This window comes from Panthera pardus, unplaced genomic scaffold, assembly GCF_024362965.1.
Source record: "Panthera pardus isolate Hobbes unplaced genomic scaffold, ASM2436296v1 HiC_scaffold_6, whole genome shotgun sequence".
NCBI classification, from domain to species: Eukaryota; Metazoa; Chordata; class Mammalia; order Carnivora; family Felidae; genus Panthera; species Panthera pardus.
The window spans coordinates 101,234,861-101,262,503 of NW_026526991.1; positions in this window are offsets into that span (position 1 = coordinate 101,234,861).

Genomic DNA, 27,643 nt, shown 5'->3' on the forward strand with positions numbered 1-27,643 from the left:
GCAGATTACACTTTTTGGATAGCGATTGTCAATATCAACCAAAGCCTTCAAAGTATTCCTTCAAAAAATGTGTACATGTTCTATAAAAATTAAAAATATTGATTAATATGTATAAAATTAAGCTGCACTCACTACAGTATTCCTTAACAACTGCAAAAAATTTTTGGAACAAATTGCATGCCTGATGATAAGGATTTAGTTAAATAAATTAAATCTCATTGTGATTGTATAAAAGTGTATAGTCATTAAATATAACAATGTAAAGACAGAAAAATAGGATATATTAGGTGAAAAAATAGATATCAGAATTGACATTGACATTACATTGACATGAATACATCTATCTATCTATCTATCTATCTATCATTTATCTAACTATGGAAAGATATATACCAGAATATTAATTGTGATTGTGTCTGGGTGGTGACATTTTAGATCATTTTAATTTTCTTAGTTTTTCTTTAAATTTATATTGCAGAATCTAATATTTATCTAATAAACATATATTCCATTTGTATTAAGAAAATATAATAATGTAATTTTAAGAATGGAACAATCTGGGAAAACTTTCCCACGCCTCAACTCCCTGTAAAAACTGAATAAGCCACGATCAGCCTTGGAAAGAAACATTTACTGAAGGATGTTGTGCAGGTTAAAGAGAAGTATGAAAAAAGAGAGGCACAGCTCAGGCTTTGCCCTGTTAGGAAGTGGCCTGGGAGAGCCACACTTGTGTGTCTGCTTCCGAACCTCAGGTTTTAGATCCATCTTGCTGAGCCATGTCCTCCTGCCATAAATGGCTGTTTATGTCTTTGCTCAAAAAAAAAAGTGAACGGGAGTGGGAGATACAGGTTTCCAGTTATGGAACGAATAAGTCACAGGAATAAAAGGCACAGCATAGCGAAGATAGTGATATTGTTGTAGTGTTTCTGGTGACAGATGATGGCTACACTTGTGGTGAGCAGAGCATAATGTATAGTCTTGTCCAATCACCAGGTTGTACACCTGGAACTAATGCTACATCGAAGTCAACTATACTAAAATAAAATAAAATAATATAAAATAAAATAAAATAAAAATAAGGAAAACAAATCTTTGCTCAAAAAATACCCCTATTTTGCTTAGCAATTCCAGTCCTTCCCAAGAGAAATAAAAATACTTGCCCCCACAAAGACTATACATGAATTTTTACAGTAGCTTTATTCAGAACAGCCAAAAAGTGGAAACAAATCAAATGTTCATCAGCTGATTCAAAAAAATGTGGTGTATGTACACAATGGACTATCACTCTGCAATTAAAAGGAATAAAGTACTTATACAAACATAGGATGAACATCATAAGCATTATGCTCACTGAAAAATGCCAGACATGGATACCACTACACATTGTATGGTTCCATTTATACAAAACATCCAGAATAGGCAAATCAGTAGAGACAGAAAAGAGAATAGTGATTGGCTAGCTTGGGGCAGGGGAGACTGAGAAATTGGAAGTGAGCACAAGTGGACATGAGGTTTCTCTTGGGACTGATGGAAATGTTCTAAAATCACATTGGGGTAATGGCTACACAACTATGTAAACATACTAAAAACTTTAATAGTATACTAAAGACAAGTAAATTCTATAACATATAAATTAAATCTCAATACAAAACTTTAAAAAGGTGAGTTAATGTTTTACTTGAAGGACACAACCCTTTGAATGCACTTATTCATTCAAGTATTCATTCATCAAATATTTTCAAGTGCTCACAGTTTGCAAGGTATTACTCTAAAAATATGTGAGTGAAAAAAACCCAGAAGTTACCAACTGTATTTTAGTGATCTGCAAATCAGTTTACAGTCTATCAATATCTATCAATAGACTCTTAACTACATAGGCAGGGGCATTTCTTGTACATGTTTTCACCCCTCAGATGTTACATAGTACCTGGCATACAGTAGACCCTGTCTGACATATTGGATAAATTAACTATGGAGGTATAAGAAAGTTGGAAAGTTGAGGGAGATGAATACAGGGAGCTATGGTTTCCCCGAGCTGATCCCTGGAGTAGCATGGAGGGAGGGAGGGTGACAAGGGAAAAAGATGCCAAGGGCTATGGAGAGAAAATACATACCTTCTGGCTTTTCAAACACCAGAGAAGAGTGTCTCTGAAGCTCAGGGTTTGACAGGTGGTAATGTGTGTGTGGCAAGTCCCTCAAGCCATATTTTCCAAGATCCTATCCAGCATATGGTAGTTTAAGAACATAAAATGGGGGCTTCTAAGCCTCGTGCCACCTTCTCCCAGACTACTCTTTGTTGGGGGTTGTAATGGGCATCTTCTTGCTTCCATCTTCCCAAAGAACTCAAGGTTCCTATTTGGTGCTGGCCACCTGCTATGAAATGGTTGTCAACACCTGGGCCACTCCACCCCCAGCCTCCGCCTGGAGTGTTCCAGAGCTGTCTTTATTCATTGCCCCTCCATTCCAAGAGAGCCTTTTGGAATTTTCCAATGTGCATGCAAAGCTATTAAGATGTTTATTCTCTTTGACCCAAAGATTTTGCTTCTAGGAACAAATGGGAAGAAAGCAATCAGATATATTTACAGTGATATGTTTATAAGGTTCTTCTCTGTGGTAACATTAGTAACTGGTGACATTGCAACATTGGAAGCTGCCTAAATGAGCAATGGGAGAATGGTTAATTCAGTTATAGTACAACTATATGATGAAATACTATGCAGTCATAACAATCCTGTTGCAAGTAAATTTAATTATAACAGGAGGAATTTGACCTTGACATATGATTAAGTAAAAAATGTAAATTGTTAATATGCTATGTATAGTATCATCTCAGTTTTGTAGGTTATATCTATGCTATCTATTTGCAGGAAGGAACAGCAAGAAAACAGCTTCTATACAGTAGGGAGATTAGGGATTGGGCATTGGTGTGTAGGCGGCTGGTGAGTTCATGCCTATAAGCATGCATAGAGAAGGGTAGTAGGATATGCACGAATGCAAAAATATTTATAATCACAGGTTGGTGGTATTACGGTGAATGTTTATGAGTACTTGCACTTTTCAGAATTTTCCAGTTTCTACAATGAAAAAAAGACAATTTTAAAATTATTCACAGTAAAAATCAGCAGTTAAAAAAAAAGGTACTTTAAGATGCCAGGTAGAAATTTGTTCTGCATATTACCTTGTCAGTTATGTCCCAGTTGCCCTGAGTCTGACTTGACCTGAGTGCCCTAAACCATAAACTGTCAGAGCAACCACTCCTTGGTTGCAAGGCAAGGGAAGTTGAGGGCTGCCCCTCTTGCAGGAAACAATAATAATTTCAAATGAAGAGGTTTCTCTTCCTAAATTTGGAACCAAAATTTCATATACTAGTAAGTGCCATTCTTCATGTGTTTGGAAGTGCCATGGAAACAGTCTGAAGTTCAGGGGGCTGGAGTGCCTGCCTCTCACTCCCTGAGCCCCCAGCTCAGCCCAAGGAGCCAGAAGGAGGCTCAGAGGGTGGAGACGGTATGCCTCTTCCTGCATTTTAGTCCTAGGGGGCTTCTATGACGAGGAGGGATTTTAGAATTAATTAAAAATTAATAGAGACGACGAGATGATCTGGGAGAAAGCAGGTATGAGAGCAATCATCTGTCCGTAAGGAATAATACAAGTCTCCCTTAAAAGATGAGCTGGGTCTCATCTTCTCTGATCTGAGGACTCTATAAAAGGTCCACATATGTCAGACCCCAGGAACAGGAGGAGTTTGACAAGTATGTAGCTCTGGATGGCTGCCCATTCTGGGAAAGGAATCTTGGCCAACTATCCTGGGATTTTCTTCATTTACTCCATGGGGCATGGGGCACTCTAGGGTGGGAAGGTAAGGAGTGTGGTCAAGTGTGCCCTGTTTGACTGAGAGAACATTGATTTGAGGGCTCCCCAGGTAGATTGCGGGGAGGGGCTCAGCCCAAGTCCTGGGTGTTCCTGTGGGCAGAACACTCTGGCTCAGGAAAAGCGGGGAAGGGAGCCCAGGACATCATTAACCCAAAATGGAGACACACTTTCCACTTCTTTTTGTTTCTGAAGGGAGACTGTCAGAATCCAGAGACATCTGGAGAAGGAGAGGAGGGGACTTCACATCGTACATGATGGCCCCTTCCCTGAACTAGACTCATGCTCCCAGAGGGTGCCTTCTGGGCAGCAGCAAGGCATTGCTGTGTGCGTTGGTGGGTATGTGGGCTCAAAGATTGTCTTAGAAACTGAACATTAAACTGCTTCTCCAAAGTATCATGGGCACCTAGGAGAGGTTTTGAGTTTGAGATGGGGACCACAGGAAGGGAGGCTCTGGGGTGTTCATCAGTATCCACCTTTCCTTCATTTTGGCATCTCAAACTCCAGTTATCCTTCCCTTCATAGAGTTTCACTCAGGAGAACAAGGGTTGCCCTCCCCTTCACCCTATTTACAAATCCTTCAGAGTGTACAGGGAGAGAAGCATCTCCTCTAAGGTAATACATCCTATCAAATCTTCATGGAGCCTTGTCTCCCCTCTCCAGCCTTTGGCTTGTCAAGAGGGCTGAGGGATTGAACCAGAGTGGACACTGAAGGCTTCTCACCAAGATTTCAGTGATGTGCAGGCAGAGCTAAGCCAGGTGTGAGTACTCAAGGCAGCGTGTCTGCTTGCAGATGGGTGCCCCCCACACTCACACACACACACACACACACACACACCACACACACACACACACACACACACACACACCACACACACACACACACACACACACTTTGCTTCTTAACCTTTACTCCACAGGGTTCTTTCATGCCTATGACTGGCTGAGTGGGGGATGAGAGAAGCTACTTGAGTTTTGTTTTTCTTTAATTATACGTTAAATAATTCTGTTTATTTTCCTGTTGTTACAACAGTAACATAATCAGGGCCGCCTGGGTGGCTCAGTCGGTTAAGTGTCCAACTCTTGATTTCGGCTCAGGTCATGATCTCATGGGATCTCATGGTTCATGATTCCGAGCCCCGTGTTGGGCTCTGTGCTGAAAATGGGGAGCCTGCATGGGATTCTCTTTTTCTATATCTCTCTGCCCACTCCATTCATGTACTCCCTCATACTCTCATTCTCTTTCAAAAATAGACATTAAAAAAACAACAGTAACATAGTTATTGCAGAAAAATGAAATAATAGACAAGAAAAACTTCATTACTATCTTTCTTTTCTTTCTTTCTTTTTTTTTTTTTTGTCAAGGGATATATTTATTTTACTATCTTTCTAGAGAAACTTCTCTTACTAATACCAAGACCTATAACCTTCCAGACATTTTTCTATGCTTCAGTTTTTCCTATGATGATGACATTTAGTTGATAAATATGTAGATGTAGATATACACACAGGTATAGATATGGATATAGATGTAGATATATAATATACATACATTCACATTTTTAACATCTAAAAAAGTGAGATTATGCCCTTATAATATGCCTTTTATTTAACATATAAAGAAAATATTTTCAGGCCAACAATCTATGTTCACAAAAATTATACTAAATGATTAAAGAATATGCTTCTGGAACATTGGCATAGTTAACCAATTCTCTATTGTTGGACAGTTAGGATACATTCAACTCTATAAAATTAATTTAATTAAGGCCAAATTTTAAATCATCGGCTAACGATATACTGAATTATAATGATTAAATTCAATTATGATGATACATTGAATTTGCATTCAATAATGCAGCATGTATAATTATAAGTCCATTATACCTTTTTCCTTTTTGATAGGATTCTGACAAAAGTGAAATGTATTGGAATTCCTCTATTTGTTAGTCCCAAACTTGTAGCAGTACTACAAACAGCAAGTCCTTTTGTTCTGTGTTCATGTATCCTAAACGTGGCTGTTAAAAAAACAGATTTTCATCATCTGTGCTTGAGAGAAAGCTGAATGATCTTTTCTTTCCCTCTGCAGAAAATGGTTTCATGAAGTTGTTGCTATATGAGGAAGTGATTGAAAAGAATGTAGGGCAGAAAAAGTATTTTGTCAAGAAACTAATTAATAAAAATATTATTAGTTTCCAGATTTTAAGACATTTGTTGCAGATATCAGCTTTGTAAAACATTTATTGTGTTGTGAAGTATTTTGACATTCTAAATAATTGCATTTTTATACTTAATTCTATATGGTGATTTTTGCATTTTCCCCCACAATTTTGCAAGTTTATGCTTGTCAAAACTTAGATGCGTACCTGACATCAGACTTGGATAGGACACATGCAGCCCCACCAGAGGCACAAAGATAAAACAGGCAGTCTTGTGTGTGTGTGTGTGTGTGTGTGTGTGTGTGTGTGTGTGTTCCCTGGATATTTAAGGTGCTATTATTCCTTAAAAAACATGTCTGCCTGCTCTTTTCCTGAGTTCCCACGTTTCCTGTCTGCCCAGTGACCCTACCATTTTGCTTTACTGCTGTTTTCCCTACTTACCCCTTCTCTCTCTCTCCCCCTCTGTCTTCTCTCTCTGCCCCCTCCTATTTGTTTCATTCTCTCATTTTCCCTCCAAATCTGGAAAAGGATCTTCATGAAAAGATGGTCAGTATGACAGATGAGAAAATGGAGGCTCAGGGTCCAAGCTGGCACTCCCTTCTGATTCCCTGCCAGAGCACTCGTCCAGGGAGCCTGTGTCAGCCTGTGTCAGCTGAAGTCCTCCCTCTAGCCTGAGGGGGTCTTGTAAAAGCAGATCCAATGTGTGCTCAGAAAATTGCCAGAGGTGGCCCTATGAATCCCATAGGTTGTATGTGATGACCCCTCTCCTGCCTTCCTGAGCCCTCTCCTCCCTCACTAGTCCTCAGGAATTGCTGTGCAGGGCCACAGAGAGGAGAGTGGGCTACAAGGAGAATTTGGCAACTGGTAAATCTGTCTTCGAGGATCTCATGGGCAACAGCGTGGGCGCTGTCCACCTGGCCAACCTCCCACCAGCACAGGCTTCCGGGATGCTTGTTCAGCCCACATCTAGGGGCAAGAGCCAATGCCCCGCCCTCTGCCAGTGCAAACTTTGCCCCTGTTCTGGAAGAGGGCAAAAAGGGGGAGGAGGAAGACCAGAGGAAAATAGAGAGAAGGAGGTCCCTCTTGCAAAAAATCCTAACTCCTTCACAAACCTTCCCCTCCCCCCTCAAGCCCCTGGCCTCATTCCCTCCTTAAGGCCTCCAAAACATTCTCAGACCACCCATCAGCATTATCTAGCATGTACGTCCTTGATACTCTTTGATATGAATGAAATTTGTCTCAACTACACAGAGCCCTTCTACATACAGACATGATGCATTATGATGCGTAATTTATTTCTGTGACCCCTCACCTCATGCGGTGACAGGTAGTTAAGAACTACTTGCCAGCTGGGTCATTACTTGTTGTGACAATACTAAGATTATACCTCCACGCTATGCTTGAAACAGACCCGATTTCACCTAGAATTCCAAGTCTCAGATAATATACAGAGTGTTTGATATTCCCACAGGGAAGGGAATCCAGTTTATTCCTGTCATCACTCACTGAGAGAAGTGATGTGGGTCATATGGTGACTTCCAGGGACAGCAATAAAGAGGAAATAAAGAAAATCTAGTGTACAGAAAATCATCTCACCATCTCTCAGATCCAAGAATTTCCCTAATCAACTTCCACGACCTTGCTTCCCTATCCAGGATGTTCCCACCAGAAAGTTGGGAGAAGCTCCACCAGCTGACAAGGAATGACCTCAAAGAAGCTATTCTTTTCCAGAAACCCTGCCCACACTTGTTGAAATGTGTGAGGAATACTGCATGTGTCTTCTGCATCTGTGGAGTCCTACCCCTGAGAAGGGAAAACACTCCTTCTGGAAGCAGGACCATCTAGTGCAGCAAATTTCCCACAGGTGTTGGGAGAAAACTTTGCTGGTGCATGGAGCAGCATTCATGGTTTTCAGGAAGGTTACTCCCATTTCAATTTTCTGTTTTCCCTATAAGGAGAATGTCTCGTCAGGTGTTAGGATTTCTTTAACTCTTATCAAAACCATAACTCCCATTTTAACCCCAAATAAATAGGTCTCGGAGTGACAGCCTTCAATAGATCAAATATCCAGGTAGGCTTCATTAACACTGTTTTCCATTAATTACATTTGCCCTTTAGTCTCCAGTCTTTAGAGCAAACAGTATTGCTTTTTCATTGGCATTAGTGATATAGTTTCCTTTTAAAGTAACTACACTTAAGTAAAAAGTGGGCCTGGCTAAAGAAAAAGGATTAACTAATAGCACAGGTGTTTGCAGATATGCCAAAAATGATGAAAGCTGTATGCTTACAACCGAGGGTTGGGAACCATTGGAACTGAGAAAAAGAGAAAAAAGTTAGAAGCGCTCCATTCCCATCCTTGTCCTGGCACTTTCCAGTGTGTGACTTTGGACAAGCCACTGTACCTCTTTCTCTGACTGTTTTCTCATATGTAACATGAGGAGGGTCGGTAGGCCAAAGGTTTTAAAAGTATGTTCCAATTCTGAAATTCTATGATGCTTTATTATTTTGTGTGTGAGGGGTGGGGGAAGAGAGCATGGAAAGAATAGAACAGTAAAAGGAAGTGGAATTCTCCTGCTTGTTGTCTTTGAAACTAGTATAGGTGAGCTCTCTCTTTGATTTCACTATGGAGTGAGACCTAAGAGCAATGCCAATCTGTTAGCAATTCTGTCTGTAACCCTCCCTCACCCACCCACTGGCCCTTAGAGCCAGGGCAAGTGGCAGCTCCCATCTTCCTCAGATGGCAGCCTCTTAGTTCTGAAGACGAACATCCAGAAGAGGAAAACGAAGAGTCCATGCCCCGTCTGCCTGGTTGGAAGGCCCCTTGCTAATCTCCCCATCTTGAAATCTGAAGCCCTGGGAATGGTCTCTTCATGAATAGCCTCATAGACAGAGAACTCCTTGGGGGATTCCTATCAGCCCCTGCTTTCCTCCCCATTGTGACAGGTGAAATGAGAAGCTTGGGGATAAAGCAGTTAGTCCCCTTTCCAGAAGCCTGGTTGGAGCTATGGATGGGAAAGGGAAGCAAGGGCAAGCCCCCTGTTCCAGGGCCTAGGGAAGGGAGAAGCTTGGCTCTGTTCCCCCATTAGCATTAGAAACCTTTTTGAAAAGAAAGAGAAGAGATTTGATCTTAGATGGATTTTTATAATAGTCCTTGCAACAAATTGAGCAAAATGTCTGACTCTGAGCAGCTCAGAGGTGGAATAATCTGTAACATGGCTCCAGGCAAATCAAGAAAGGGAAGACAAGACAGTGTTTCAAAGGGAAATGGCCTCTAAACTGAGAAGAGTCTGGGAGAACATGGCTGGCATGCAAGTCCCATGCTGTGGCTTAGAGCCTGAGAACTGTTCTTTGGACAATATGTTTATATGTGTGATGTATTTGAACAGAGAAGTTCTGGAGTAAAGAGGCTAAATGGCTTAGCTCAATTCACCTCCAACTCGGCTTTGGCCTGAGGTCTTCTCTCTTCAACAAATCACTATTCATTCTTCTGGCATCGCCCCAGAATTTTTACCTGTAGGTCCTAAATTGGAGTTTTTAATTGTTTTTGTTTATCTTCTGTATCAGGGAAGCCTGCTGAGGTGCTCATGGGGGGAGTACACTGTCTCTGTAGATGAGGAACAGTGGGAACTGCAGTGAGATCAGAAGTCCAGACCCCATCCCAAGATGGTAGCCAAGTCTTGCTCCCCCTGCTGGCTTTGGGGAGCCAGTTCAGAGTCCCTAATTGGGTTCTACCCCCAATTGTAACATGTTGTGGGTGTGAGGGATTTTCCAACAAGCAGTTCTCTAACATCAGCTGGATGTCCTACAATTCAACTTGATTCTGACCCTAGGTACCCTAAGATAACATCAAATTCCATGGGTTGAGGGCTCAAGCCCACCAGACTGCCCCTGCCTCTCCATTTCAATACCAATCAGTAGTCCAGGTTGTCACTTTGCCTTCTAACCCACTGGCTATAAATCAGAAGATCCCACAACTCACTCTTCGGTTTGATCAATTTACTAGATTCACAGAACTCACAGAAACATTTTACTTACTAGTTGATTGGTTTATTATAAAAGAATGTAACTCAGAAACACAGATGGATGAGATGCATAGGGCAAGGTATGTGGGAAAGGGCCCAGAGCTCCTATGCCCATTCTCCACATGTTCACCAACTGGGAGACTCTGCAAAATTCTCTTTTGGGGTTTTATGGAGGCTTTGTTACATAGGCATGATTGATTAAATCATTGGCCATCAGTGATTGAACTCAATCTCTAGCCCCTCTCCCCTCCCCAAAGATCAGGAGAAGGACTAAAAATTCCTACACTCTAATCACATGGTTGGTTCTTCTAGCAACCAGCCCCCACCCTTAGGTGCTTCTAAAAGTCATCTCATTCACATATCAAAAGATACCTTCATCATTCTCCTTATTTAGGAAATCCCAAGAGTTTTAGGAGCTCTACGCTAGAAACAGGAACTAAAACCAAATGTATATTTCTCATTACAAATGAAAATATCACACTAATAAATTCTGGATTTTTCAAGGGAATCAGAAATTCCAGGACTTTTTTTAAATTATCAAATTTAAAAAATAAATGAAATAAAGTTAGTTAACATACAGTGTAGTCTTGGCTTCAGGAGTAGAACCCAGTGATTCATCTCTTACATATAACACCCAGTGCTTATCCTGAGAAGTGCCCTCCTTAATGCCCATCGCCCATTTAGCCCATCCCCCCACCTACCTTCCCTCCAGCGACACTCAGTTTGTTTTCTGTATTTAAGAGTCTCTTATGGCTTGCCTCCTTCTCTGTTTTTTTTTCCAATTTAAATTTTAGCTAGTTAACATACAGTTCAATATTAGTTTCAGGAGTAGAATTCAGTGATTCATCACTTACATACAACACCCAGCACTCATTGCAAGTACCCATCACCCATCTAACCCATCTCCCACTCACCTCCCTCCATCAACCCAGTTCGTTCTCTATTATTAAGAGTCTTTTTTGGCTTATTTCCCTCTCTTCTCTTCCACCACTTCCCATATGTTCATCTGTTTTGTTTCTTAAATTCCACATATGAGTGAAATCATATGGTATTTGTCTTTCTCTAATTGACTTATTTTGCTTAGCATAATACATTCTACCTCCATCCACATCATTGAAAATGGCAAAATTTCATTCTTTTTTGATGGCTGACTAATATTCCACTGTGTATTTGAGCTCTGTCCATAGTTTGGCTATGATTGGTAATGCTGCTATAAACATTGGGGTTGCATGCACATCTTCAAATCTGTATTTTTTTACCCTTTGGGTAAATATCTAATAATGCAATTGCTATATAATAGGGTAGTTCTATTTTTAGTTTCTTGAGGAACCTCCATACTATTCTTCAGAGTGTTGCACCAGTTTGCATTCTCACAAATAATGCAAGGAGGTTACCCTCTCTCCACATCCTTGTCAACACCTGTTGTTTCTTGTGTTGTTAATTTTAGCCATTCTGACACGTGTGAGGTGGTGTCCCATTGTGGCTTTGATTTGTATTTTCCTGATGATGAGTGATGTTGAGCATCATTTCATGTGTCTGTTAGTCATCTAGCTGTGTTCTTTGGAAAATTGTCTATTCATGTCTTCTGCTCATTTCTTAACTGGGTTGTTTATTTTTAGGGTGTTGAGTTTGAGAAATTCTTTATAGATTTTGTATGCTAACCTTTTAACAGATATGTCATTTGCAAATATCTTCTCCCATTCCATAGGCTGCCTTTTAGTTCTTTTAGTTTTTTTTTCATTGTTTCCTTATCTATGCAAAGATGAGGTCTTATCTTGATGAGGTCCCGATAGTTCATGTTTGCTTTTGTTTCCCTTGCCTTCTGTGACGTATTTACTAAGAAGCTGCTGCAGCTGAGGTCAAAGAGGTTGCAGCCTGTGCTCCCTTCTAGGATTTTGATGGTTTCCTGTCTCACATTTATGTCTTTCATCCATTTTCATCTTGTTTTTGTGTATGGTGTAAGAAAATGGTCTAGTTTCATTCTTTTTCATGTCTCCATCCAGTTTTCCCAACACCATTTGTTAAAGAGACTGTCTTTTTTCCATTGGATATTCTTCCTTGCTTTGTCGAAGTTTAGTCGACCATATAGTTGTAGGTCCATTTCTGGGTTTTCTGTTCTGTTCCATTGATCTATGTGTCTGTTTTTGTACCAGTAACATACTGTCTTGGATGGAAGATTGGCTTTTAAAAGGTCACATTCCTGAGATAGCTTGAAACTATAATTAAAGCTTGGTTTGTTGTTGTGGGGGCACAAATGACTCAAGTTGGGCTTTTTTTTTAACACAACCTATATGATCCATCTTTCTTCCCATTTTTGCATCATCAGCCCTATCTAGATAAGCTTGTGCCCATCCTCTGAATCCCTGCCGTCACCCCAATCTTCGCCTCCCCACACTAGAAATAGGGCTTGGGACTTACTGAAGTTAAGACAACAGTATGCCATAGAAAAGTTCTTTGGAATCTTCACTTAGCACCATCTTGTCTCATTTCCTGCTTTCTAAGAACAGAGAGATGTTCCATTCCTTTCTGCACACCTGAAGGTGTCAGTAATTGTGTTCTACCAACAATCTCTTGATGAATACTCCTTGACAACCCAGTGCCATGACCAAGGCTCTGAGTCATATAAAGAATGTGTTTATAATGGAATGAAAACTGGATATGGAAATTTAAAGGAATTCTTGTTGTAAGACCAAATGTCTAGAGTGGGAATGGGCTGAAGAATGGGGACTTTCCTACTTCTCTCAAGAGTGAGGTATGGGGGAGAGGTAGTGAGCAGTAGATTGGATTGACGTTTGGGAATGGGATATGATGGGTTTTAACAGACCTGCTGAGGCACTGGGCCATTCTTCTCTAGGCTTCTCAAACTTTTACCCATGTTCACTAATGGCAGAGGCAATGAATATATTTCTTGGGGGCTTAGAGATCTGATCCAAAGTAGTCTACTTCAAATTTGAAATTTCCCCAGAGCTTCATGTTTTATCATTAGAATGTTTGATACTTTTGTATTCTACTCCATAGGCTTTTAAAACATAAAATAATAACACTTTCCTCGATTTTTCAGTGCTGTCAGGAAGAAATCCCATTGGCCTGGTGACTTTGCTTTGCACCTGGAACTTAAACATGTGTCCCTTTAACCTATATGAACCCTGTTTAAGAAGGGTTGCCATGGGCCCCGAGCAGGAGAGTGTTGTGGTCAGGGCAAAGGCAACATGAGGATTCATGTGTGTCAGGCAGACAGGAAGCCACTGGGTTGTATAGGTGACAAATGACACTGGTCTGCACCAGAGTGGAAGCAGTGAAAATGAAGAGAAGCAACAGACTCCAGGTAATACTGCCAAGTGGAGCTTATACATTCATGGTCCAGACTTACTGACTGGGAGGGCATCAGTTGTTGCCCTTAAAAACAGATCTGAGTGTATTTTTACCAACCAGGGAATGTGCTAAAGCCGCCTGGATTGCAGCATTAAACAATCTGATGAATAAATGACAAAATACAGCTTCTCAAGCCTGCTTTGATTTAGGGCTGGCAACTTCTCAGTTCAAAGAAAAGGAAAGAGAGACTCCCCAGTCACCATAGGCTTAAGTCAGACTTCCAACATCAGCTTGTAAAAGTCTGCTTGGATAGGGAGTTGCTTTGACTAAACAATATTTTGATGAGTTAGATGCACGTGAATCAGAGCAGTGTGTGGCCGGCTCTTCCCGCATGGAGATGGCACCCTGGGGGTTAGGTGGGGGTGGGATGGAGGTAGTGGGAGTGAAGAAGGATGCTGATGGAAAGCATTTGAGATTCTGCCTAAAAAAACAAAGATGTGTGCAAAAGTAGAAACAGTTGCTCCAGTCCTGCTTTTCCCAGTCCCAAAGTTGCCCTGAGCTTTGCCTTGTCTTAATCTGATAGTTGTAAAGAAGCCAAACTTCCCAAGTGCTCTGTTTGGCACTCCATGCCAGGCTAGAGACTCTCTCAGCTTAAGCATCTAACGCTTTGCCCCTGTGTTTGCAGGTTTCTGCACAGGCACCAAACAAGACTCGGGGTTCTCTGTGAATGGACACAAGAAGAGCTGGGATAACCCAAAATTTCCATGTCACCCCACATCATCTATATTTGGAAAAAGTATTAAGAAATTATTTCAAAATCTGTTTACTTTCTTAACAAAGAGCTGCTTTGCATTCATGGGTGTGTATTTGAACCCTGGGAGTGTATGGGGTGCCCAGGAAAGCGGGTACAAGGTAACACTGCAGTCTGGAGACGGGAACAGTTATAGAAGGGAGGTAGGGAAGAAGTGATATCATAACTAACTTTTTTTGGTGCTTTTGACTTTTAGGAGGAGGAGAGATGAAGAGTTGAATGGAAGCCTGGGTTGAGGCCTGGACAGCTCATCACCAGAGAAGGATTGCACATTGATAATGAAAGAATCCACTTAATTAAAAAGCAATGTCTGACAACTCCCTATCAGCACAGGTCTCTTTTAAGTCACCTGCGCCACATATTATGCATCATTTCGGCTTTTCAGAAAGTACTTAGAAGACTTAGAAGACTGAGTGTGGTAAGCACTGTGTATGTGGTTGTCATCATGATTATTACTGACATTTTTTAGAATGTCAGCATATCTGTATTTGACCAAACTGCTCTGCACCAGGCCTCATGCAAAGCATTGAGGGTGCAGAGAGAAATGACATAGTCTGGGTCCTCAAAGAGTTTATGTTCTTAGGTCTCAATCATGTATCTTCCTCATCACGTATTGTGGTTCCATTTTCTGCATTCCACATCCCAAGCCACATGCACAAGTGATGGCTCTGGGAGTCTATAAGGAAGTACAGCGGCAATGTTTAAATGGGGCAATGAGGCAGAACTCCCAACTGATCTGGGGTTGCCACATGAAATATGGGACACTTTGTTAATTTGAATTTCAGACAAATGTAACTGAGCATCCTGGTGTTTCTTTCTGTTTGTCTTGCCAAATCTGGCAGCCCTAACAGGCCACAGCATCAGGCTGGCCACCAAGAACCATGGAATCTGCCTTCCAGATCTCCATCTCCTTTTTCTGTGCATTTTCCTCTTCCATCAGACTCTTAAAATTGTTCTCTCCTCCAATACTACTCTTAAAAACATTTAGAGTTTACCTTAATGTAAATTTAATGCTCTCAAGGATACTTAATTACAAACCATAGCTTTAATTATGGAGGAAACTCTATGCCCCAGTTTAAAAGAATATTGATCTCTAGTTAAGGGGTGGAAGTGTGATTTCAGGCAGAAAGTCTTCCTTGGGCCATTGGAATCACACAGCATTAACTACAGGTTCCTGAGCTCACATGTGAGGCCAGTGCTGCTCTCACATGTCTCATCCCTCTCTTTTGGCCACTTTCTTCTCTTTGGGAAAAAAATTCAATTCCTGAATCCTCACTGCAAATAACCTCAACACTCCTCTTAGTCTGTGCCTCAGATACCTTTTCTCAGCTGCTACTGACTTTTTTGAGCTCCATATTGACGGAATCATGATGCCATCCCCTAACTCCTCTGCACCCCCAACCAGGAAGTGCTTCAGTGGTCCAGGAGAGCACATAATATCTTCCCCTTCCCTGGCTCAGACCAGAGGCTACCCCTTTTGCTCTCCATTCTTATTCTTGTAATGTACCTTGGCTGGTCAATAGCTTTTAAGGAGCTCCTTCACTTGGCAGTCACCTCATCTGTCTGCCTTTTGTGAAGTGCTTGTTAATGATGTGTGCAAAACCTACATTCATCACAGAAGACAGGTAATCTCACATTGATTCATTTCCTTTCTCTGGGACATGTCTGGACTCCCCTGCCTCAGTGACCCCACAGTAGGAAAGGTAATACCAACTGAACTCATATCCGGCACCTTTAATCCTTGAAGCTCGAATTCACTTTTACTCATTCTCCTACATATACACTTCCCAATTAAGAGGTAAAGATAATTCTTCACTGGTTTACTCCTCTTTCTTTCTTTCTTTCTTTCTTTCTTTCTTTCTTTCTTTTCTGACAAATTTTCACTGACCAAAAGTGACTCCTTTGGGGATTTGGCCTCTGCTTTCTGGCATCTGATCCAGTCTGCATGTTTTATCCCTTCCCGGAGCTTGTCTTTGTCAACCAAGTCCCACTATTCTTGAACTAGAATGTCTGAGTTGACTCAGAAAGCACTTTATTTCCTCCTAGTGATGGCCCAGTCTTTTCTGAGGAAAAAAATGCAGATTTGGGTTCTGAAACCTGCATGATATCCACCCCTAGACTTTTTAAGTGGCTTTGGGACCTAAAAGTACAGAATATATTAGACTTGAAATATCTTGGGAATAGAGAGTATGTGTTCTCCATTTTTTTTTGTCCCGATAGCACTAGCTAAGTGCCTGGCACATAGCAGGTGTTCAAAAGTGATTGAAACATGAATGAATAATGCTCCAAATTTAGATTGTATGCTCTCAGTGTTAGTGTTGTCTACCAAGAACCAACATCAGTAAGGACCATTAAAGTCTTACCACTTTGTAGAATAGCTGAAACAATGGTTATTGGTCCTCAAGAACTGTTCAGAATTTTAATATCATATTGTGTTAAGATTTGGGAGAGGCATGTTGGATTCATGAAGTTTTAAGAGTGAAATTAAGAAGAATTACTAAAATGAATGGCTCTTATTATCCTTAGACTAAAGAAACCAAAGGATAATCTGGAAATATAGGAATAGAGACTTGGGAAAATCCAAGATCATCAGGATGATTTAGGATAATCTCAGGGAGACAATCTGGAAAGCCATTTCAACTAGGAAGCTGAAATGTAATTAAGAAAGATTATATTGACTAAAGAAAGGGAGGTGGACAGCTTTCAGAGGCAGAAGGAATGTGGAACTGGTAATTCAATACTAGCCAAGGGAGTAACTGGTCAGCATACAGATTCTGTTGATATGCAGACAGCTGATTTTTAACAAAGGTGCAAATTCAGTGAAGAAAGGAGAGTGGTTTTTGTAGCAAATGGTGCGAGGATAATTATGTCCATAACAACAACAACAACAACAACAACAAAGCTTCAATCAATACTTTACATCATCTACAAAAATTTATTCAAAATATATCAGAGACTTAAGTATAAAACTTAAAACTATAAGACTTTCAGAAAGAGACGTAGGAGAAAAACCTTTGTGAGTTAGACAAAGATTTCTTATATATGACATCAAAAGCATGATTCATAAAAAGAACAAATTGATAAATTGAACTTCATCAGTGTTAAGAACCTTGCTCCTCAAAAGACTATATTAAGAAAATGAGGAGACAAGCTACAGAGCGGGAAAAAATAGTTGTAAATCATTTTATCTTATGAGTTCCAAATATTATAAAGCACTATCCAAACCCAAAATCAGAAAATAAACAATCTGAATAACAAAATGGAAAAAAGATTTGAATACATACTCCACCTGAGAAGATATATAGATGGAATGTAAGAACATGAAAAAATGTTCAATGTCATTTGTCATCATGAAAATGTAAATCAAATTGAAACCACAGTGATATTTGCTATACATCTACCAGAATGGCAAAGTTAAAAAAAGAGTGGCCACATCAAATATTAGCAAAAATGTGGAAAAAGTACACCTCTCGTGTACATGGCGAGTGGGAATGTAAAATAGCATAACCATTTTCAAAAACCTTTTAGCAGTTTCCTAAAAGTTAAACATGCACTACCATATGATCCAGCCATTGCACGTTTATTTACTCAAGAGAAAACGAAAGATTTTTTTTGAGGGAAGATGGCGGCGTAGGAGGACGCTGGGCTCACCGCGCGTCCTGCTGATCACTTAGATTCCACCTACACCTGCCTAAATAACCCAGAAAACCGCCAGAGGATTAGCAGAACGGAGTCTCCAGAGCCAAGCGCAGACGAGAGGCCCACAGAAGAGGGTAGGAAGGGCAGCGAGGCGGTGCGCGCTCCATGGACTGGCGGGAGGGACCCGGGGCGGAGGGGTGGCTCGCGGGCCAAGCAGAGCCCCCGAGTCTGGCTGGCAAAAGCGGAGGGGCCTGACAGACTGTGTTCCAAGAGCAAACGCGACTTAGCATCTGGGAGGTCATAAGTTAACAGCTCTGCTCAGAAAGCGGGAAGGCTGGAGGACAAAGGGAGGGAGAGCTGCTGAGCCCCCGGAAGACAGAGCTCAGTTTGGTGGGGAACAAAGGCGCTTGCCAGCGCCATCTCCCCCGCCCATTCCCCAGCCAAAATCCCAAAGGGAACCAGTTCCTGCCAGGGAACTTGCTCGCTCCGCACAAACACCCAACTCTGTGCTTCTGCGGAGCCACCCCTCCAGCAGCCGGTCTGACTCCCTGCCACAGGGCCCCTCCTGAAGTGGATCACCTAAGGAGAAGTGAGCTAGGCCTGCCCCTCCTGCCCCCGTGCACCTTGCCTACCCACCCCAGCTAATACACCAGATCCCCAGCACCACAAGACTGGCAGTGTGCAAGTAGCCCAGATGGGCCATGCCATCCCACAGTGAATCCCGCCCCTAGGAGAGGGGAAGAGAAGGCACACACCAGTCTGACTGTGGCCCCAGCGGTGGCTGGGGGCAGACATCAGGTTGGACTGCGGCCCTGCCCACCAACTCCAGTTATACACCACAGCACAGGAGAAGTGCCCTGTAGGTCCTCACCACTCCAGGGACTATCCAAAATGACCAAACGGAAGAATTTCCCTCAGAAGAATCTCCAAGAAATAACAACAGCTAATGAACTGATCAAAAAGGATTTAAATAATATAACAGAAAGTGAATTTAGAATAATAGTCATAAAATTAATCGCTGGGCTTGAAAACAGTATAGAGGACAGCGGAGAATCTCTTGCTACAGAGATCAAGGGACTAAGGAACAGTCACGAGGAGCTGAAAAGCGCTTTAAACGAAATGCAAAACAAAATGGAAAAGACGACGTCTCGGATTGAAGAGGCAGAGGAGAGAATAGGTGAACTAGAAGATAAAGTTATGGAAAAAGAGGAAGCTGAGAGAAAGAGAGATAAAAAAATCCAGGAGTATGAGGGGAAAATTAGAGAACTAAGTGATACACTAAAAAGAAATAATATACGCATAATTGGTATCCCAGAGGAGGAAGACAGAGGGAAAGGTGCTGAAGGGGTACTTGAAGAAATAATAGCTGAGAACTTCCCTGAACTGGGGAAGGAAAAAGTCATTGAAATCCAAGAGGCACAGAGAACTCCCTTCAGACGTAACTTGAATCGATCTTCTGCACGACATATCATAGTGAAACTGGCAAAATACAAGGATAAAGAGAAAATTCTGAAAGCAGCAAGGGATAAACGTGCCCTCACATATAAAGGGAGACCTATAAGACTCGTGACTGATCTCTCTTTTGAAACTTGGCAGGCCAGAAAGGATTGGCACGATATCTTCAGTGTGCTAAACAGAAAAAAATATGCAGCCAAGAATCCTTTATCCAGCAAGTCTGTCATTTAGAATGGAAGGAGAGATAAAGGTCTTCCCAAACAAACAAAAACTAAAGGAATTTGTCACCACTAAACCAGCCCTACAAGAGATCCTAAGGGGGATCCTGTGAGACAAAGTACCAGAGACATCACTACAAGCATAAAACATACAGACATCACAATGACTCTAAACCCATATCTTTCTATAGTAACACTGAATGTAAATGGATTAAATGTGCCAACCAAAAGACATAGGGTATCAGAATGGATAAAAAAACAAGACCCATCTATTTGCTGTCTACAAGAGACTCATTTTAGATCTGAGGACACCTTTAGATTGAGAGTGAGGGGATGGAGAACTATTTATCATGCTACTGGAAGCCAAAAGAAAGCTGGAGTAGCCATACCATACTTATATCAGACAAACTAGACTTTAAATTAAAGGCTGTAACAAGAGATGAAGAAGGGCATTATATAATAATTACAGGGTCTATCCATCAGGAAGAGCTAACAATTATAAATGTCTATGCGCCGAATACCGGAGCCCCCAAATATATAAAACAATTACTCATAAACATAAACAACCTAATTGATAAGAATGTGGTAATTGCAGGGGACTTTAACACCCCACTTACAGAAATGGATAGATCATCTAGACACACGGTCAATAAAGAAACAAGGGCCCTGAATGATACATTGGATCAGATGGACTTGACAGATATATTTAGAACTCTGCATCCCAAAGCAACAGAATATACTTTCTTCTTGAGTGCACATGGAACATTCTCCAAGATAGATCATATACTGGGTCACAAAACAGCCCTTCATAAGTTTACAAGAATTGAAATTATACCATGCATACTTTCAGACCACAATGCTATGAAGCTTGAAATCAACCACAGGAAAAAGTCTGGAAAACCTGCAAAAGCATGGAGGTTAAAGAACACCCTACTAACGAATGAGTGGGTCAACCAGGCAATTAGAGAAGAAATTAAAAAATATATGGAAACAAACGAAAATGAAAATACAACAATCCAAACGCTTTGGGACGCAGCGAAGGCAGTCCTGAGAGGAAAATACATTGCAATCCAGGCCTATCTCAAGAAACAAGAAAAATCCCAAATACAAAATCTAACAGCACACCTAAAGGAAATAGAAGCAGAATAGCAAAGGCAGCCTAAACCCAGCAGAAGAGAAATAATAAAGATCAGAGCAGAAATAAACAATATAGAATCTAAAAAAACTGTAGAGCAGATCAACGAAACCAAGAGTTGGTTTTTTGAAAAAAATAAACAAAATTGACAAACCTCTAGCCAGGCTTCTCAAAAAGAAAAGGGAGATGACCCAAATAGATAAAACCATGAATGAAAATGGAATTATTACAACCAATCCCTCAGAGATACAAACAATTATCAGGGAATACTATGAAAAATTATATGCCAACAAATTGGACAACCTGGAAGAAATGGACAAATTCCTAAACACCCACACTCTTCCAAAACTCAATCAGGAGGAAATAGAAAGCTTGAACAGACCCATAACCAGCGAAGAAATTGAATCGGTTATCAAAAATCTCCCAACAAATAAGAGTCCAGGACCAGATGGCTTCCCAGGGGAGTTCTACCAGACGTTTAAAGCAGAGATAATACCTATCCTTCTCAAGCTATTCCAAGAAATAGAAAGGGAAGGAAAACTTCCAGACTCATTCTATGAAGCCAGTATTACTTTGAGTCCTAAACCAGACAGAGACCCAGTAAAAAAAGAGAACTACAGGCCAATATCCCTGATGAATATGGATGCAAAAATTCTCAATAAGATACTAGCAAGTCGAATTCAACGGCATATAAAAAGAATTATTCACCATGATCAAGCGGGATTCATTCCTGGGATGCAGGGCTGGTTCAACATTCGCAAATCAATCAACGTGATACATCACATTAACAAAAAAAAAGAGAAGAACCATATGATCCTGTCAATCGATGCAGAAAAGGCCTTTGACAAAATCCAGCACCCTTTCTTAATAAAAACCCTTGAGAAAGTTGGGATAGAAGGAACATACTTAAAGATCATAAAAGCCATTTATGAAAAGCCCACAGCTAACATCATCCTCAACGGGGAAAACCTGAGAGCTTTTTCCTTGAGATCAGGAACACGACAGGGATGCCCACTCTCACAGCTGTTGTTTAACATAGTGCTGGAAGTTCTAGCATCAGCAATCAGACAACAAAAGGAAATCAAAGGCATCAAAATTGGCAAAGATGAAGTCAAGCTTTCGCTTTTTTGCAGATGACATAATATTATACATGGAAAATCCGACAGACTCCACCAAAAGTCTGCTAGAACTGATACATGAATTCAGCAAAGTTGCAGGATACAAAATCAATGTACAGAAATCAGTTGCATTCTTATACACTAACAATGAAGCAACAGAAAGACAAATAAAGAAACTGATCTCATTCACAATTGCACCAAGAAGCATAAAATACCTAGGAATAAATCTAACCAAAGATGTAAAAGATCTGTATGCTGAAAACTATAGAAAGCTTATGCAGGTAATTGAAGAAGATATAAAGAAATGGAAAGACATTCCCTGCTCATGGATTGGAAGAATAAATATTGTCAAAATGTCAATACTACCCAAAGCTATCTACACATTCAGTGCAATCCCAATCAAAATTGCACCAGCATTCTTCTCGAAACTAGAACAAGCAATCCTAAAATTCATATGGAACCACAAAAGGCCCTGAATAGCCAAAGTAATTTTGAAGAAGAAGACCAAAGCAGGAGGCATCACAATCCCAGACTTTAGCCTCTACTACAAAGCTGTCATCATCAAGACAGCATGGTATTGGCATAAAAACAGACACATAGACCAATGGAATAAAATAGAAACCCCAGAACTAGACCCACAAACGTATGTCCAACTCATCTTTGACAAAGCAGGAAAGAACATCCAATGGAAAAAAGACAGTCTCTTTAACAAATGGTGCTGGGAGAACTGGACAGCAACATGCAGAAGGTTGAAACTAGACCACTTTCTCACACCATTCACAAAAATAAACTCAAAATGGATAAAGGACCTGAATGTGAGACAGGAAACCATCAAAACCTTAGAGGAGAAAGCAGGAAAAGACCTCTCTGACCTCAGCCGTAGCAATCTCTTACTCGGCACATCCCCAAAGGCAAGGGAATTAAAAGCAAAAGTGAATTACTGGGACCTTATGAAGATAAAAAGCTTCTGCACAGCAAAGGAAACAACCAACAAAACTAAAAGGCAACCAACGGAATGGGAAAAGATATTTGCAAATGACACATCGGACAAAGGGCTAGTATCCAAAATCTATAAAGAGCTCACCAAACTCCACACCCGAAAAACAAATAACCCAGTGAAGAAATGGGCAGAAAACATGAATAGACACTTCTCTAAAGAAGACATCCAGATGGCCAGCAGGCACATGAAAAGATGTTCAACGTCGCTCCTTATCAGGGAAATACAAATCAAAACCACACTCAGATACCACCTCACGCCAGTCAGAGTGGCCAAAATGAAGAAATCAGGAGACTATAGATGCTGGAGAGGATGTGGAGAAACAGGAACCCTCTTGCACTGTTGGTGGGAATGCAAATTGGTGCAGCCGCTCTGGAAAGCAGTGTGGAGGTTCCTCAGAAAATTAAAAATAGACCTACCCTATGACCCAGCAATAGCACTGCTAGGAATTTATCCAAGGGATACAGGAGTACTGATGCATAGGGGCACCTGTACCCCAATGTTTATAGCGGCACTCTCAACAATAGCCAAATTATGGAAAGAGCTTAAATGTCCATCAACTGATGAATGGATAAAGAAATTGTGGTTTATATACACAATGGAATACTACGTGGCAATGAGAAAAAATGAAATATGGCCTTTTGTAGCAACATGGATGGAACTGGAGAGTGTGATGCTAAGTGAAATAAGCCATACAGAGAAAGACAGATACCATATGGTTTCACTCTTATGTGGACCCTGAGAAACATAACAGAAACCCATGGGGGAGGGGAAGGAAAAAAAAAAAAAAAAAAAAGAGGTTAGAGTGGGAGAGAGCCAAAGCATAAGAGACTGTTAAAAACTGAGAACAAACTGAGGGTTGATGGGGGGTGGGAGGGAGGGCAGGGTGGGAGGGAGGGCAGGGTGGGTGATGGGTATTGAGGAGGGCACCTTTTGGGATGAGCACTGGGTGTTGTATGGAAACCAATTTGACAGTAAATTTCATATATTAAAAAAAAAAAGAAAGCAATAAAACAAAACAGTGGAAAGGTCAAAACAAAACAAAACAAAACAAAAAAAAACAATAAATAAAAGAAAGAATAGATGGTAAAAAAAAAAAAAAGAAAAGTTGATCATGACCACTCCTCCAAAATAATTGACTGAAAAATAAAAATAAAAAATAAAAATAAAATAAAATACCTAGGAATAAATCTAACCAAAGATGTAAAAGATCTGTATGCTGAAAACTATAGAAAGCTTATGAAGGTAATTGAAGAAGATATAAAGAAATGGAAAGACATTCCCTGCTCATGGATTGGAAGAATAAATATTGTCAAAATGTCAATACTACCCAAAGCTATCTACACATTCAGTGCAATCCCAATCAAAATTGCACCAGCATTCTTCTCGAAACTAGAACAAGCAATCCTAAAATTCATATGGAACCACAAAAGGCCCTGAATAGCCAAAGTAATTTTGAAGAAGAAGACCAAAGCAGGAGGCATCACAATCCCAGACTTTAGCCTCTACTACAAAGCTGTCATCATCAAGACAGCATGGTATTGGCATAAAAACAGACACATAGACCAATGGAATAGAATAGAAACCCCAGAACTAGACCCACAAACGTATGTCCAACTCATCTTTGACAAAGCAGGAAAGAACATCCAATGGAAAAAAGTCTCTTTAACAAATGGTGCTGGGAGAACTGGACAGCAACATGCAGAAGGTTGAAACTAGACCACTTTCTCACACCATTCACAAAAATAAACTCAAAATGGATAAAGGACCTGAATGTGAGACAGGAAACCATCAAAACCTTAGAGGAGAAAGCAGGAAAAGACCTCTCTGACCTCAGCCGTAGCAATCTCTTACTCGATACATCCCCAAAGGCAAGGGAATTAAAAGCAAAAGTGAATTACTGGGACCTTATGAAGATAAAAAGCTTCTGCACAGCAAAGGAAACAACCAACAAAACTAAAAGGCAACCAACGCAATGAGAAAAGATATTTGCAAATGACATATCGGACAAAGGGCTAGTATCCAAAATCTATAAAGAGCTCACCGAACTCCACACCCAAAAAACAAATAACCCAGTGAAGAAATGGGCAGAAAACATGAATAGACACTTCTCTAAAGAAGACATCCAGATGGCCAGCAGGCACATGAAAAGATGTTCAACGTCGCTCCTTATCAGGGAAATACAAATCAAAACCACACTCAGATATCACCTCATGCCAGTCAGAGTGGCCAAAATGAACAAATCAGGAGACTATAGATGCTGGCGAGGATGTGGAGAAACGGGAACCCTCTTGCACTGTTGGTGGGAATGCAAATTGGTGCAGCCGCTCTGGAAAGCAGTGTGGAGGTTCCTCAGAAAATTAAAAATAGACCTACCCTATGACTCAGCAATAGCACTGCTAGGAATTTATCCAAGGGATACAGGAGTACTGATGCATAGGGGCACTTGTACCCCAATGTTTATAGCAGCACTCTCAACAATAGCCAAATTATGGAAAGAGCCTAAATGTCCATCAACTGATGAATGGATAAAGAAATTGTGGTTTATATACACAATGGAATACTACGTGGTAATGAGAAAGAATGAATATGGCCTTTTGTAGCAACATGGATGGAACTGGAGAGTGTGATCCTGAGTGAAATAAGCCATACAGAGAAAGACAGATACCATATTGGTTTCACTCGTATGTGGATCCTGAGAAACTTAACAGAAACCCATGGGGGAGGGGAAGGAAAAAAAAAAAAAAGAGGTTAGAGTGGGAGAGAGCCAAAGCATAAGAGACTGTTAAAAACTGAGAACAAACTGAGGGTTGATGGGGGGTGGGAGGGAGGGGAGGGTGGGTAATGGGTATTGAGGAGGGCACCTTTTGGGATGAGCACTGGATGTTGTATGGAAACCAATTTGACAATAAATTTCATATATTAAAAAAATAAAAATAAAAAAATAAAATTGAAAAAAAAAAAAAAAGAGAAAACGAAAGTGTATGTCCATACAAAGACTTGTACACAAGTAGCAGCTTTATTTTTAATTGCCCCCAAACTGGAAACCACCTGAATGCTAATCAACAAGTGAACTGGTAAATTAAATTATGGTATATATATACAGTGGAACACTATATATATATAAAAAGGAAAGAACTAGTGATAATCTGAACAACATAGATGAATTTCAAAATAATTTTGCTGAGTGAAATAAGCAAGACAAAAAAAGAGCATACGGTGTGATTATGCATTCAGTACAATACAAATAAATCTTTAGTGGTTAAAAAAAAAAAAACAGGTCAGTGATTGTCTGGGTATGGGGTGAGAGAGATTATAATGAAGTCTGAGGAAGATTTTTGGGGTAATAAATATGCTTATTATATTTTTTCTAAATTTTTTTAATGTTTACTTATTTTTGAGAGACAGAGAGAGACAGTGTGAGCCGGGGAGAGGCAGAGAGGGAAAGACTTAGAATCTCAAGAGGCTACAGGCTCTGAGCTGTCAGCACAGAGCCCAATGCAGGGCTCGAACTGACAAGCCGTGAGATCATGACCTGAGCCAAAGTCAGACACTTAACTGACTGAGCCACCTAGGCACCCCAGATATCTTATTATCTTGATTGTACTGATAGTTTCATGGGTATAACACATGTCAAAATATATAAAATTCTCTTTAAATATGAAATTTACTGTATGCCAATTATGCCTCAGTAAAACTGTTAATAGTACATATGTCCAAGTTGTAGCAATTTCTCTCCCTATTTTTTTACTACAGAGATCAAAGAAAGCATTGAAACTCCCAGGAATGCACGCTGCTTCACAGCCTGCTTTGAAATGCCTCTCTTTTTTCCTTCACGGTGGACAGGAGGAGGAACAGAAGATGGAATTATATTATAGGCAATGTTGGCTTTGGGAGAAATTTGAACAATTTCTGGGCTGAATAAAATTTGTACAAATTTCCCCACAAATATAAGAAATTCCTACAAATTACACACATATACCAACACACAAACACTCACACGTGCTCAACTCATATAATCGTAAAAGACAGTCCAATAGTACAAAAACAGTGAACAAGAGATCTGAACAAGTGATCCAAAGAAGCAGCAGCATGAATTGGTGCTAACAAGTATAAATTAAAAACACTTTGATAGAACCATTTCGCACCCATTACATTGAAGATAATAGTTTCAGTCGGGTAGCACCAAGTGTGGCTAAGATGTAGGACAATTGGAAGTCAGATACTTTGCTGGGTGAATATTGAGACAACCAACTTAAGAAGCAGAATGACAAAGCTGCAGATTCTCATACCCTCCATATAGAAAGTCCGCTTCTTGGTGCAAACCCTAAGGTTATGCTGGTACATGTGCATAAGAAAACATTTACAGTATCATAATAGTGAAAAATGGAACAATCTAAATGCCTTTTACCTGATGATGCATAAATTATGGCATATTCACGTAACAAAATTCTACACAGCAACAAAAATGAATGAGCAAAAGTCACAGATTTGAAATACTTTTAGGGGCATCTGGGTGGCTCAGTTGGCTGAGCATCTGACTTTGGCTAGGTCATGATCTCAAGGTTTGTGGGTTTGAGCCCTGTGTTGGGCTCACCGCTATCAGCACAGAGCCCGCTTCAGATTCTCTGTCTCCCTCTCTCTCTCTCTCTGCCCCTCCCCTGCTTGTGCTCTCTCTCTCTCAAAATAAGTAAACCTTTAAAAAAATAAATGGAAGATTCTTTAAAAAATTAATGTTCAGGGACAAACAAATTATAGCATAATTCTCAGAGTAGACAGTCATTTAAACACGTTCTATGTGTCTTACAGGCAGATATCTATTAGTAAAGTCAGAATACCATGCATGGGGATTATAAACTCCGAATTCGACATAAGGGCATCATGGGTGGTTTCAACCACACTGATGATAT